The sequence below is a fragment of the Mobula birostris genome, chromosome 32 (genome assembly GCF_030028105.1).
Source record: "Mobula birostris isolate sMobBir1 chromosome 32, sMobBir1.hap1, whole genome shotgun sequence".
NCBI lineage: Eukaryota > Metazoa > Chordata > Chondrichthyes > Myliobatiformes > Myliobatidae > Mobula > Mobula birostris.
In genome coordinates, this window is record NC_092401.1 from 23380466 (window position 1) to 23394026 (window position 13561).

Sequence of the window (13561 nt, forward strand, 5' to 3'; positions counted from 1 at the left end):
ACTTACAGAAAGAAACTAAGAAAATCATTAGGAAAGAAAAGATGAATTATGAAAGGAAGTTGGCGATTAACATAAAAAAAGGATACTAAAAGTTTTTTTAAATATATGAAGAGTAAAAGAGTGACAAGGGTAGATATGGGACCGATTGAAAATGATGCTGGAATAATTATAATGGATAACAAAGAGATGGCGGAGGAACTGAATGAGTATTCTGCATCAGTCTTCACAGTGGAAGACATGAGCAATATACCTGATAGCCAGAGGTATCAGGGAATAGAATTAGGTACAGTCAAGATAACTAGAGAGAAAGTGCTTGGGAAGCTAAGTGGACTAAGAATAGATAAGTCTCCCAGCCCGGATGAGGTGCACCCAAGGGTTCTGAAGGAGGTGGCTTTGGAGATTGTGGAAGCATTGGAAATGATCTTCCAGGAATCAATAGACCCTGGCATGGTTCCGGAGGACTGGGAGGTCGCAAATGTAGTTCCGCTATTTAAGAAAGGAAGGAGGCAGCAAAAAGAAAATTACAGACCTATTAGTCTGACATTGGTGGTTGGAAAGATATTGGAGTCAATCCTCAAGGACGAGGTTATGAAATACCTCGAGGTGCATGACAAGATAGGCCAAAGCCAGCATGGTTTCATGAAGGGAAGATCCTGCCTTACCAATTTATTGGAATTTTTTGAGGTAATCTCGAATAAGATTGACAAGGGAGAGGCTGTGGATGTTGTGTATTTGGATTTTCAAAAGGCCTTCGATAAGGTGCCGCATATGAGGCTGCTTAATAAGATGAGAGCCCATGGAATTATAGGAAAGATATTGAAATGGGTGGAGCATTGGCTGATAGGCAGAAAGCAAAGGGTGGGAATAAAGGGATCCTATTCTGATTGGTTGCCGGTTACTACTGGTGTTCCGCAGGGGTCGGTGTTGGGGCCGCTTCTTTTTACGATGTATATCAATGATTTGGATTATGGATTAAATGGTTTTGTGGCCAAGTTTGCGGATGACACCAAGATAGGTGGAGGAGCAGGAAATGTTGAAGAAACAGAAAGGTTGCAGAGAGACTTAGTCAGTTTAGGAGAGTGGGCAAAGAAATGGCAGATGAGATATAACGTTGACAAATGTACGGTTGTACATTTCGGAAGAAGAAATAATTGGGCAGATTATTATTTAGATGGGGAGAAAATTCAAAAATCGGAGGTGCAAAGGGACTTGGGGGTCCTCGTGCAGGATACCCTAAAGGTTAACCACCAAGTTGGATTGGCGGTAAGGAAAGCGAATGCTATGTTGGCATTCATTTCAAGAGGAATAGTGTATAAGAGTAAGGAGGTGTTGATGAGGCTCTATGGGGCATTAGTGAGACCTCATTTGGAATACTGTGTGCAGTTTTGGGCCCCCTATCTTAGAAAGGATATACTGATGTTGGAGAGAGTTCAGAGAAGATTTACGAGGATGATTCCTGGAATGCAGGAGCTAACATATGAGGAGCATCTGTCGGCTCTTGGATTGTATTCATTAGAGTATAGAAGAATGAGAGGGGATCTCATAGAAACATTTCGAATGTTGAAAGGGTTGGACAGAGTAGATGTGGAAAGGTTGTTTCCCTTGGTGGGTGAGTCCAGGACAAGAGGCCATAGTCTTAGAATTAGAGGGTACCCAGTTAAAACAGAGATGAGGAGAAATTTTTTTAGCCAGAGGGTCGTGGATTTGTGGAATTCATTGCCACATATGGCTGTGGAGGCCTGATCATTGAGGGTGTTTAAGGAGGAGATTGACAGGTATCTAATTAGTCAGGGTATCAAGGGATATGGGGAAAAAGCTGGAAATTGGAACTAGATGGGTGAATAGTTTAGCTCATGGGAGAGCTGTGGAGCAGACTCGATGGGCCAAATGGCCTACTTCTGCTCCTTTGTCTTGTGTGTCTTACCCCAAAGACTTTGTGTTTCACCTGGTATTCGACATACCACAGGCTCTCTCTCTCTCTCTCCCTAATAAGGGAGAAAGAGGTGTCTCTGTTTTCACAGTGAGCAGGGAGACATAGGAAACAACTCGCTGGTTTACGATGTTAAAAGTCCGTTACGTCGCTTTTTTCAAGCTCTGTGCCCAAAGATCTGGGTACACAGCCGTTGATATTCCGACTCCCCCAATGACACACGAGACAACCTTCGATCCACCCATCTCCAGAGGCCCCAAGATCTTAGGCCTCAAAATCCGAGCCGGACTCTTAGGCTGAGCCCTTGGCCAGTTATGAAACCCCAAGAGTGGGTCCCATTCCCGTAAAGAACCATGGTCAGCGTGTAACTCCAGGTCAGGGTCTTCAAAAGAACCCTGAAAGGAAAAAATAACAATTCAAGATTATTTCAGAGTGTAAAGGAGAATGAAATAATTGTTACTCCAGATCCAATGCAGCATGGAAAAAGACACATTAAGATAAAACACAATACCAAAAACAAAATAGTACATCAGATAGCTTATATACATAGATTTATTGTACGCACATAAAATGACACTAGATCATCTGTGCTTAAAGTGACTGAAATGATAAAGCAGTGGTGGTGGGTATAAGAGTTACTGCTTGGAGAAAGTAACTGTTTTTAAGACTGGTGGGTTTGGCGTGGATGCTACGTAGCCCCATTCCTGGTGGGAGTAGGACAAACGGTCCATGAGCAGGGTAGATGGGATCCATCACAATCATGTTTAATATCATTGGCATATGTCGTGAAATACGTTGTTTTGCAACAGCAGTACAATACAAAAATAAAAAGCTGTAAATTACAATAAGAAATATATATTTTTAAAAAATTAAACATTTAGTGCAAAAAGAGAAAAAAAAAGTAGTGAGATAGTGTCCATGGGTTCATTGTCCATTCAGAAGCGATGGGTAAGAAGCTGTTCCTCAAATGCTGAGAGTAAGTCTTCAGGCTCCAGTACCACCTCCTTGAGGGTAGCAATGAGAAGGGGGCAAGCCCTGGGTGATGGGGATCCTTAATGAAGGATACTGACTTTTTGAAGCCTCGCCTTTTGAAGATGTTCTCTATGCTGGGGAGGCTAGTGCCCATGATGGAGTTGGTTAAGTCTGCAACTTTGATTCTGGCTATGAGCAATCTTTCAAATCACTTCATCATAGAAGATGTTGGTATAACTAGGTGGGTGTCGTTCAAGCAGCTCACCCTACTCTTCTTGCGTAGAGGTATGATTGTCACTCTTTTGAAGCAGGTGGAAACTCCAATGTTACTGGCCCATTTCTTGCACCTTTCTGTATATATGCCCTTGATGGCGGGCAGGCTGCTGACAGTGATGTGTTGGACAGTTTTGACTACCCGTTGTAGAGCCTTCCTGTCCACCGCAGTGCAGTTTCCTTACCATGCAGTGCTGCAGCATGTCACATGCTCTCTATTGCACATCTGTTGATTGATGTGAGTACAGATGTGCATTGTCCTTCAGCCTCCTCAGAAAGTAGAGGCATTGGTGAGCTTTTCTGATAGTGTAGAATGTGTTTATCATTTCCTGTCAGTCACTGTATGTACAGACATTCCTGTGCCTAGTGTCACTTTATGGATCTGTGTATGTACTGTAAGCTATCTTATGTATTTATATTTATTGTGCTTTTTTATTATTGTGTTCTTTATCTTATTGGGTTTTTTTGTGCTGCAGAGTAACAATTTTTTCTTCTCCTTTACGCTTGTGTACTAGAAACAACATTAAGCAATCTTGAATCCCAGATAAGAGGAATTCTGCAGATGCTGGAAATTCAAGCAACATACATCAAAGTTGCTGGTGAACGCAGCAGGCCAGGCAGCATCTCTAGGAAGAGGTACAGTCAACGTTTCAGGCCTGACGAAGGGTCTCGGCCTGAAACGTCGACTGTACCTCTTCCTAGAGATGCTGCCTGGCTTGCTGCGTTCACCAGCAACTTTGATGTGTGTTGCTTAAATCCCAGATACTCAGGATTTACTTGATTATTTTATTTTATTTAGAAATAAGGCACAGTGGCAGGTCCTTCTGGCCCAATGAGTCCGTGCTGCCCAGTTACACCCATATGACCCATACTAAGTCTTTGAAATGTGGGAGGAAACTAGAGCACCCGGAGGAAACCCACATGGCCATAGAGAGAATGCACAACCTCATTAGAGACAGCGGTGGAAATGAATCTGGGTCACTGTTGCTGTGAAGCGTTACTCTAACCGCTATGCTATCGTGTGGCACCACTTCAAAAATTCTGCAGCAGTGAACCATGTGAAGGAGCAACTTAAAGTCTGCTTGAAAAAACTTGGGCCATGCGCTATCGAATTGTTCAGCATTGATTTGCAAATATCATTTATCTAGGGCCACTGTATGTACTCCCTTAATAATACTGTATGCCTTTACTGAGATCATTACAAGGCATTAATATTTTAAATTATTTTAAGACTGAAATTGCATTAAAAATTAAAATTTAATAAGCTTGCATTTCAGTATTTACCATCCTATTTTTGTTAGACAGTGATATGTCAAAACTAATGCCCAGTAAAGCTCTATTTTGTTGCTGTGAAAAATCAACAAATGGTGCCACTGAGTCCCAAGTTTTAAATTGCTAATTACCCCATTTCATGTTTACTTTTGGATCCTCTCCAAATGACCCCTACTGATTTTCTTCCATTGACACAACAGTCAATCTTGAGAATGGTTAACTTTTGTTTTGTTTTATGTCTCATTTGCAAGTCTTTTAAATTCTAGGCCCCCTAACAGTTGCTAAAACTTCCCCTTTATTAGTTAGTTCAGTGGCCAGTTTCCAGGATGGCCCCTGAAACTATAATTTACAGATTTTTGAGAAGTTTGGGTGATGAGGGAAGAAGGGGCCATATTAAAATAGTGTTATATTTTCTTTTAAATTTTTGGCTTAATAATCACAAAACTAATGAAGGCAGGAAAATAGTACTCAACAAAACTTAATTAGGTAACCATGATCCTAATCTATCCACTTTCCAATTATTCAGCATACTGGCTGACCAGCGATGGGAGTGAATTGGAGGTCATGCATTTAAACCTCTTGAATAATATCCAAGTAGGATTGATGTTATAGTATACTATAAGAAACCCAAGTGCAGAAGTGGCAGCCAAATAAATGTTCTACTCAAATCTGCTATGTCACTTTCATACATTAGAAAACTATTGTCAACTCAAGTTTAGCAGTAATTCCAAATCTGCCATCTGTCGATTGTGTGGAGGGTAAACCACAAACAAACAAACAGCTGTTGACAACAAGAATAACTCTTGTCTGGGTTCTATATGTCTTTCATCAATCGGTAGTGAGATCACTGCAGTGATCCAAGGAAACCTTACCTGCAGTGACTTGAAGATGAAATTTCCTTACTTATCGAGTATACGTTGAAAATAGAACAGATGGTTGCTGACTTTATCAAGATAAGAGCTTTTATTTTGTTAATAGTTTATAAACATTTTAACATAATGAATTAACAACAATCTGCAAATAAATGAGCTGATGCCAATATTTCCTATCCAGAGATCATTTACTGCAAGAACTTCAACATAGATAACATGGGACTAACTGTGCTCAAGATAACTTTCCACAGTTATTATCTGGTGACTTCATTAGGAACACCGACTGAAGGATGCTCTCACGCCTTCTTAGAAATCATCACAAGGCACCGTACAATTTTTAACTGATATTACACCTGTGCAAAGGAAAACTGCAAGAACATTGATAACAAATTTCTGCTACACTGTGGGGTGATGAAATAATCCCCAATAGACAACAAGATTCCATGGTTCCCTTTACATTCATAGTTGGCACTGTCATTTTTCACGTCATCTACAGCATGGTCTACTTATTTCAGATTGCTGATAATATTCTTTTGATTTTTGAAAGAACTATTATTCATTTTTCTTAATCTCATCACCATACCTCTTGTTATTCTAAAGGTTTGCTTATATGACTATCAAATTTAAAACCATGTATGGAAGGGAAAATAGAAAAGGAGTTTAAGTTAACTAAATTTCACAAGTGGGAAATAATAATTCATTATAATTGGTGTTCCTACTGTTCACTATTTAATATGCAAGTTTGCACAGCAAAGGGAATCTCAAAATTTGTGTAAAGAACCGAATTGGGATATGTGCGTCTTACTGTGTACTTATAAAATACAGGCATACATTAATAAATCTGAAGGAGAAGCGTGAAATTGAGTTTAATTAAAAACTAACTGTAAGATGTATATTGTGACAGGGAGAATAAGGAGGCCATATATAGTATTCCTCGGAAAATAAGTTTTAAGATGAAGAATAGGCAGAGTAGTTTGGAATCCATGAACCCATTGACAGAACCTCATTATTCCTTTCTGTTTGCATTTTTAATATGTGTAACTCATTGAAATTGTATGTATTTGCATTGTATTCCTGCTATAAAACAACAAACTTCATGTCATATAAATCAGTGATAATAATTCTGATTCTGAATACCTACAAAAAGTGATGGGTAATAACTGTAGCTCATTTCTGGAGGGAAAAGCTGGAATGTAGATAGATCACAAGAGATCTTTACAAAACTAAGGTTAATGAAATTTATAATACTGTGAGTTTTTTGTATAAAAAGGATTTAAAAGTTTTAATGGGATCACAAGGATTTAAGATGTTGTCAGAATTGAGGTTAATCAAGAAAAATTGATCACACTAGGGCTCTTTTCAATCAAAATAGGGAGACTGAGGTAATCTTATAACAAGTCTTTTATGAAGAGGAAGATACAGATGTTTTCACTTGTGAAAGAGGCCACGACTAAAGTACAGAAATATGAGATAGCCACTGGAAAAAGATCAAACGGAGATCTCAAGAAAACTACCTTATTCAGAGGGTAGTTGAAATATGGAAATTGCCGGCACAAAAAATATTGGAGTGAATAGTCCAGATGTATTTGAAGGGAAACTTATAAGCACATGGGAGAAAGGAGAAGAAGGATACTTTGATGATTTAAAGAAGTGAGGCAGTAAGTTTTAAGTGTCCGGCATATGTTGGGGCATCAGCTGTAGTTCTGTGTTGCAAGTACTTCAGTGACTACACGTGGACGTAACTCTTTTCACAGTTCTTTTCTCTTCCGTAAATATGGTAGATTTGTTGCTCCTTTTGCGAAGCGTGGGTGTCTGCCAGCAGGTCTTACTTTCTTGTTTTTGTGTCGTTTCATGTTTTCCAGCTCTCGATGAGTAATCATAATGATACGACTAAGGGATTACCAATCAAGAAATAGTTACAATATAGTGCAAAGCTTTTAAAATAATCTAATCAAAGATTTCACACTCCAGTTTAGCCTAGTTTGCAGTACTCGTAGAGGGCTGTGGTGCTTCAACCCCATTAAATGACTGGAACTAAGGCTAAAATAGTTCTGCATTGTCAGCAATGTTACCTACATTTTCTTAAAGTACAGGCAGATGGTCAGGATCCTAAAGTTATGCTGAACAAGTGGGAGGATTAGATGGGATGTGGGGAGAAAAGGTTACAAGGAAAATGACTGAGGGTTACTTTGTGAGCTGGCACAGATCTGATGGGCTGAATGGCTTCCTTCACATTGTTAGGGAATATGGGAGAAAAAAGTCTAGGTCATGTGAAAATGCCAGCAACTAATTTTTTTGCTTGCATCTTGTAGACTGATTGCATATCCAGTCAAAGATACAACCACCGATGGTCACACGAGAGCTTACCGGTCAGGTGAGAGCTGTTACTGGGGAAACGTGATGTTAGGAGTCTGCAGTTAGGAGAGGTGAATCTGTACAATTCACTGTCAGGCAGCGGTGGAAGCCAAGTCATTGGGTGTACTTTAAGCAGCGGTTGATATGTTCTTGATTGATAAAGATGATAAAGATTATGGGGAGAAGGAAGGAGAATTGACTGAGGGGGAAAATAAATCAGCCATGATCAAATGGTAGAGCAGAATTGATGGGCTGAATGCCCTAGTTCTGTTCCCATGTCATATGGTCTTAAGTCTAATCCTTGCTCAACAAAATCCTCTAAATTCACATTAGCAGACCTCTGTTCCTGTTCTTCAAAATCAGTTCCTCTATTATCTACTTTGTGTTCATTGCATTTTACTGTAGGTATACTGCTTGCCAAGATTGTCAAACCAAATCCTAAACAGATGGTAATCCTACATTCTGTGGTGCTTGTACGGAGGAGAAAATCAGCTTAAATTCTGAAGAAAATAAACTAATTGGCTATTTGTGGAAGAGCATTAGGCATTGCAGCTTGTTCTGATGTAAGTAGAAATATGGCTGCATAATAGCCAAGGATGAAACAGCCAGATTTGCTGAATGTTATTATGGAATTCATGCTTCATTTGGTCTCAATTATTTGAAGTTAAATGCAATAAACTTTCAAAAGAAAAAAAACAAGCATACCATATCTTGGCCTCAGTCACTTCAAGGAACTCCAGCATCTGAACCTGCTTTCCTATGGCCTTAGTTACTGGCGTTACACTGTGGACACTACCCACCCAGAAAACTGCCTTTTCCAAAAGCTCCCTTCTGGAAAGCACTATAGGGCAATTAAAACAAAAACTTTATGCCATCTTAAAAGTTTCTACCCCCTGGCAGTTAATCTGATCAATCATTCTAGTTAGACCCCCCCCCCAACTTCCCCCCATCCCTGTACTTAAACACTGTAAACGATATTTTATAATGCTGTTTACAATGTAAATGTATGGTGGTATTTATGCACATTTTATTCCATATCTGTACTTTAACTTCTAAATTTATTTTTCAATAATCCTTTATTTTATAATTGTTGAATATTTTTGTTGCATCCCAAATGCCACAGTAATCCTAATGCATGTAATGCACTTACTTACTTACTCCCCATTGCGTCACTGGCATTTAGGGAAGCAATGACAGTTCTCCATCTATGGCAGTGTTCAGGGCTTCCTTCATTGTGTCAGTAGCCTCATCTTGTTTTCACTACTGTCAGGCATGCAAGCCCCAAGTGAAGACTCAGGAATACCGTTGCACTCAGATGTAGAAGGATTCTTCATTGCTGTTTCCATGACTATTTTGTTTTACCAGTCAGGGTTGTTAGCTCTGAGCTGAACCCCTGAATCTGGAGAACCGGTGGACCACTTTTAGTCTGGCATCTGTCCTTTGACTTGTTTGGCATGTGTGACCCTACCAAGAGCCAAAGCATAAAACCATGACTCCAGCCAACGTAGCTCTCTTAGTCATCGAGGCACGCAAACCTCCAAACTACAACAAGGTTATGGTCTTCTTGGAAGTACGTAAAATGTATGTGGTGAATAAAGTTGACCCTTGATCCTAGACCCACAATTTTAAAAAAGATCTTGGCACTTATTGTCTACCCATAATCACCGCTGAACTGACAGGCTATTTAAGAGTCAACTCCATCACAAGTTCTGGAGTCACATACAGACCATAATGAGCCAGATCATCATATTCCCTTTACTTAAGAACTTCAGTCAACCAGCTGGATTTCTACAACAATCCGTTATTTATTTATTTCAATTCCAGATTTTATTTAATGACTTGAATGTGAGGTGCCCTGCTACGGCAATATGATTATTCGTGCTGTAGTCTGGTCTCAGTGTGTAATGTGGTCAGGAATTACACCTTAGAAATGGGTGGATGCTTTGCTTCATGCTTGAGAGCTTGGTGGGAGGGCGCCATGCTTTTTTTTGCTGGTGGGGGAGGGGGGAATTGTTACTTTACTGTTGATTACATGTGGGAGGGAAGAGCTGGGGGGGGTGCTTTGGGGTTCTAACATTTAACTGTCATTCATTCTTTGGGGCACTCCTTTTTTGTGGATGTTTGTGCAGAAAAGGAATTTCAGGACGTATATTGTATACATTTCTCTGATATTAAATGTACCTATTGAAACCTTAGTCAGTTCTCAGTGTGAAATGTGGTCAGAAGTCACACTGTAGTCAGTACTCAGGGTGTAATGTGGTCAGGAATCACACCATAGTCAGGACTCAGGATGAAATGGGGTCAGGAATCACACCATAGTCAGGACTCAGGATGAAATGGGGTCAGGAATCACACCATAGTCAGGACTTAGGGTGAAATGGGGTTAGGAATCACACATTAGTCAGGACTCTGGATGTAATGTGAAAAGGAATCACACCATAGTCAGAATTTGTGGTGTAATGGGGTTAGGAATCACACTGCAATTGGGAATCTGTGTGTAATGCAGTCAGGAATCACACCATAGTCAGGACTTGGGGTGGGGTGTAATGGGGTCAGGAATCATACTGTAGTCAGGAATCAATATGTAGTGGTGCCCTTTTAATGGGAAATAAACCCTTAAATGGTTTCCCTTTTACTACTATCGTTCTCCAATGGTACAAACACATTAAAGTCCAGATCTACTTGAAACCCAAGACCATTCCCGCTTGAACAGGTTCCAGCTAGGTGATTACCTCTAGTGAGCATAATTATAGTATGCAGTGTGTTGACAAATAAACATTAAAAAATGTTTAGTGAAATGGATAATTTGTTCTCTAAATAGAGGACGAGTGAATGGGAGAAAAACTTTCCTTAGAATCTTGTTCTCATTAATTCCTCTTATTACCATAAAAATGCTAATTAACTTCTACTTTTTAACTTTCCTCTTGGTCATAATCCCTTCCTGGTATTGCTCTTACTATAGGGCTATTGCATGAAAATTGGCCATATCTTGTGCTGCTTTTGGCTAGCTCCTGCAGGCACACAAGAGAAAGTATTGAGTACAGGGGTCAGATTCCCTCACCCATGGAATTGCTTGGCCCATGCACAGTTCCTCCACACTCAACCTATCAGCTCAAGTACTCGTGATAACATACACATTTCCTTAAAAGTAATCATCACAGCATTCCCAGATGTCTACAGTGAGTTATGTTTCTTTATAAATTGTGGGTTGGAGCACAAAACACACGTTTGTTTCCCTTGTATTTGGGGTAGTTAGCAGCATTAATTAAAGTGTTAATAGAACATGCTTCACTATTAAAAGACTGTTGTTTTTCTCTTCAACATGTACACAGAATTTTAAAGAGTTCTAAGAAATGTTTAACTACATAAATTATTTAAACATTCTTTACCACTGATTAAAACTCTTAAGTAATTTCAAAAGCATGACATTTACTTACTTTATTTTGGACAGTTCATTTATGAGCCCACAGACAACATGTGTAGCATCTTCCTCTTCTGCAGAAGAAAGGTCTTGCCAATCAGCCTCACTGTAATGATACCAGGAGCAGATGTATTTAGATCACAAGATTATGGAGGCACTCAATCATACTACATCTGACAAGAACTGTTAAGGGGTGATTTTCAACTGGTTACACATTTCCTTTTTTTTTTGGGTTGAAAAAAATTGCAGGAATGACAACCTCTTCAACTATCCTTTGACTCTAAATCATCAAACAAATAGCAGGAGATTCCCAACCTGGGGCCCACAGACCCCTCAGTTAATAGTAGGGGTCCCCAGCATAAAAAATGTTGGGAACCCCTGTATTTCAGATAACCATGTAAATAAGTTTGCAAAAGATTTACTTAAAACAGATGAATGATGCTATATATGTAAATGTAAAGTGGCCTTTGACTCCAAATCATCAAACAAATACCAGGGGGTTCCCAACCTGGAGTCCACAGACCCCCTCAGTTAATAGTAGGGGTCCACAGCATAAAAAGGTTGGGAACCCTTGTACTTCAGGTAACTGTATAAATAAGCTGGCAATAGATTTACTTAGAATAGATAAATTATGCTATAATATGTAAAATGGATTCCTATGCTTTGTTAAGTAATGACTGCATTTACAGCAGAGCTGTACTTGGTACACATTTCCTCTGATATCAAGCAAACAGCATATTCTGACCAATATCCTCACAGTTCATTAAGGTATTTCAAAGAATAATTTAACTGAGGCCTCTGGTCACATTGAAGGTCAGTGGAAGGGCGAGATGACTTTACTGTCTCCAGATTTTCAGGACAACTTTCTATAAGTATCCGAATGAGGCCAAAACCTAAAAAGTGCTACCCCAGAGTGAGTAGTAAATCAGTGACTGTGCTCCTATTTCAAAATTTCTTACCTCTTCTGCCACCTCAAGCTGTCCATTATCTCTTGAGAAAGCTAAACTGAAGCTCTGTAGCATTATTTACAGAGGAGACTTCACCCATGCTTGACTTGTGGCCTTCCCCTCAAATTGAACAAAGATGACCTGATTGAGTAGTTATTTTGTTTTTACATCAGTTCAGATCTCATGAACTGGTTTAAAAGTGCCTCTTGAATATGCTACTAATTTAAGAAAACAGGAATAGGATAACCTTTTAAGACCATTCTGCCACTTAATATCATAGTTCCTTTGAATTTTAATGTCAGTCGAAATTCATGCAACACTGAACTAGCATCTATAGAACAAAGTTACAGACCTGTACCATACCTTACAAAAAAGTATAGAATGAGTTGCGGGCGGAAATGGTGGATGCAGATTCGAATGCAGCATTTAAGAGAAATTTGGTTAAGTACGTGGATTGGAGGGGTATGGAGGGTGGATGGGACTAAGTAGAATAACAATTTGGCATGGACTAGATGGGCCAAAGGGCCTGTTTCTGTGCCATAGCACTCTATGACTCTATGAGAAGTGCTTCCTAACTTCATTCCTGAAAACTGAGTTGACATTTTGGGCCGAACCCTTCATTAGTCCTGATGAAGGGTCTCAGCCCAAAATGTTGACTGCTTATTCCTCTCCATAGATATGCTGCTGGAGCTGCTGAGTTCCTCCTGCATTTTGTGTGTCACTCTGATTCCCAGCATCTGCAAAATCACTTGTTTTATGTTCGTATCAACCATCTCATTGTGTGTCTGGAGTTGCACACAGACCAGACCAAAACAGGAAAGCAAGGCCTATTAATAGCCCTAGTCAGGGAATGAATGAGACATAAATAAACCTTACTCTACCAGTGCAAAATATCCTTATTTCTTACAACTATTAGTTGCTCTGTATATCCAGAAATAACATTGGCAGTTTATTACCTATTTCTATTGTTACGTACCCCGTAATGGGTTAAAAGAACCAGCAGAAATGGAACACACCTGGAGTCTGGTTTTGCTGTTAACTAATGCTATTTTTATTAGTAACTACGCAATACAGTAATATAAAACCAGATAAATCAAACAGATCAGCAGAACTTATGCATAGACAGGTGCAAAAATATAAAACCCAAACTTCTTCAAGCTTAGGTGGTAAGGGATACAGTCTTACGATGGAATGTAAGATAGTTCAGTTCAATGCTCAGGGTAATTAATGAGAGATATTTGTAATCCAAAAGGCAAATGTTGTGAGAACGCAATTACGTTGATATTCCACAGATTCCACGACAGCAATACAAAATAACAATAGTAGTAGGTTTTATCCCCGAAGTTGTTCCACGCCACACACGAAGTATCACCGACAGTGATCTTCAACGAATATCCTTTTAACACAAGTGGTACCACACCCAAATTCAGCTACGGGTCATCTCAAAGTGGTGGCCACAGAATACTCAGAAAGAATCCACGTATGGCTTATCACCAACAGTAGTCTATCACTGAGGTAC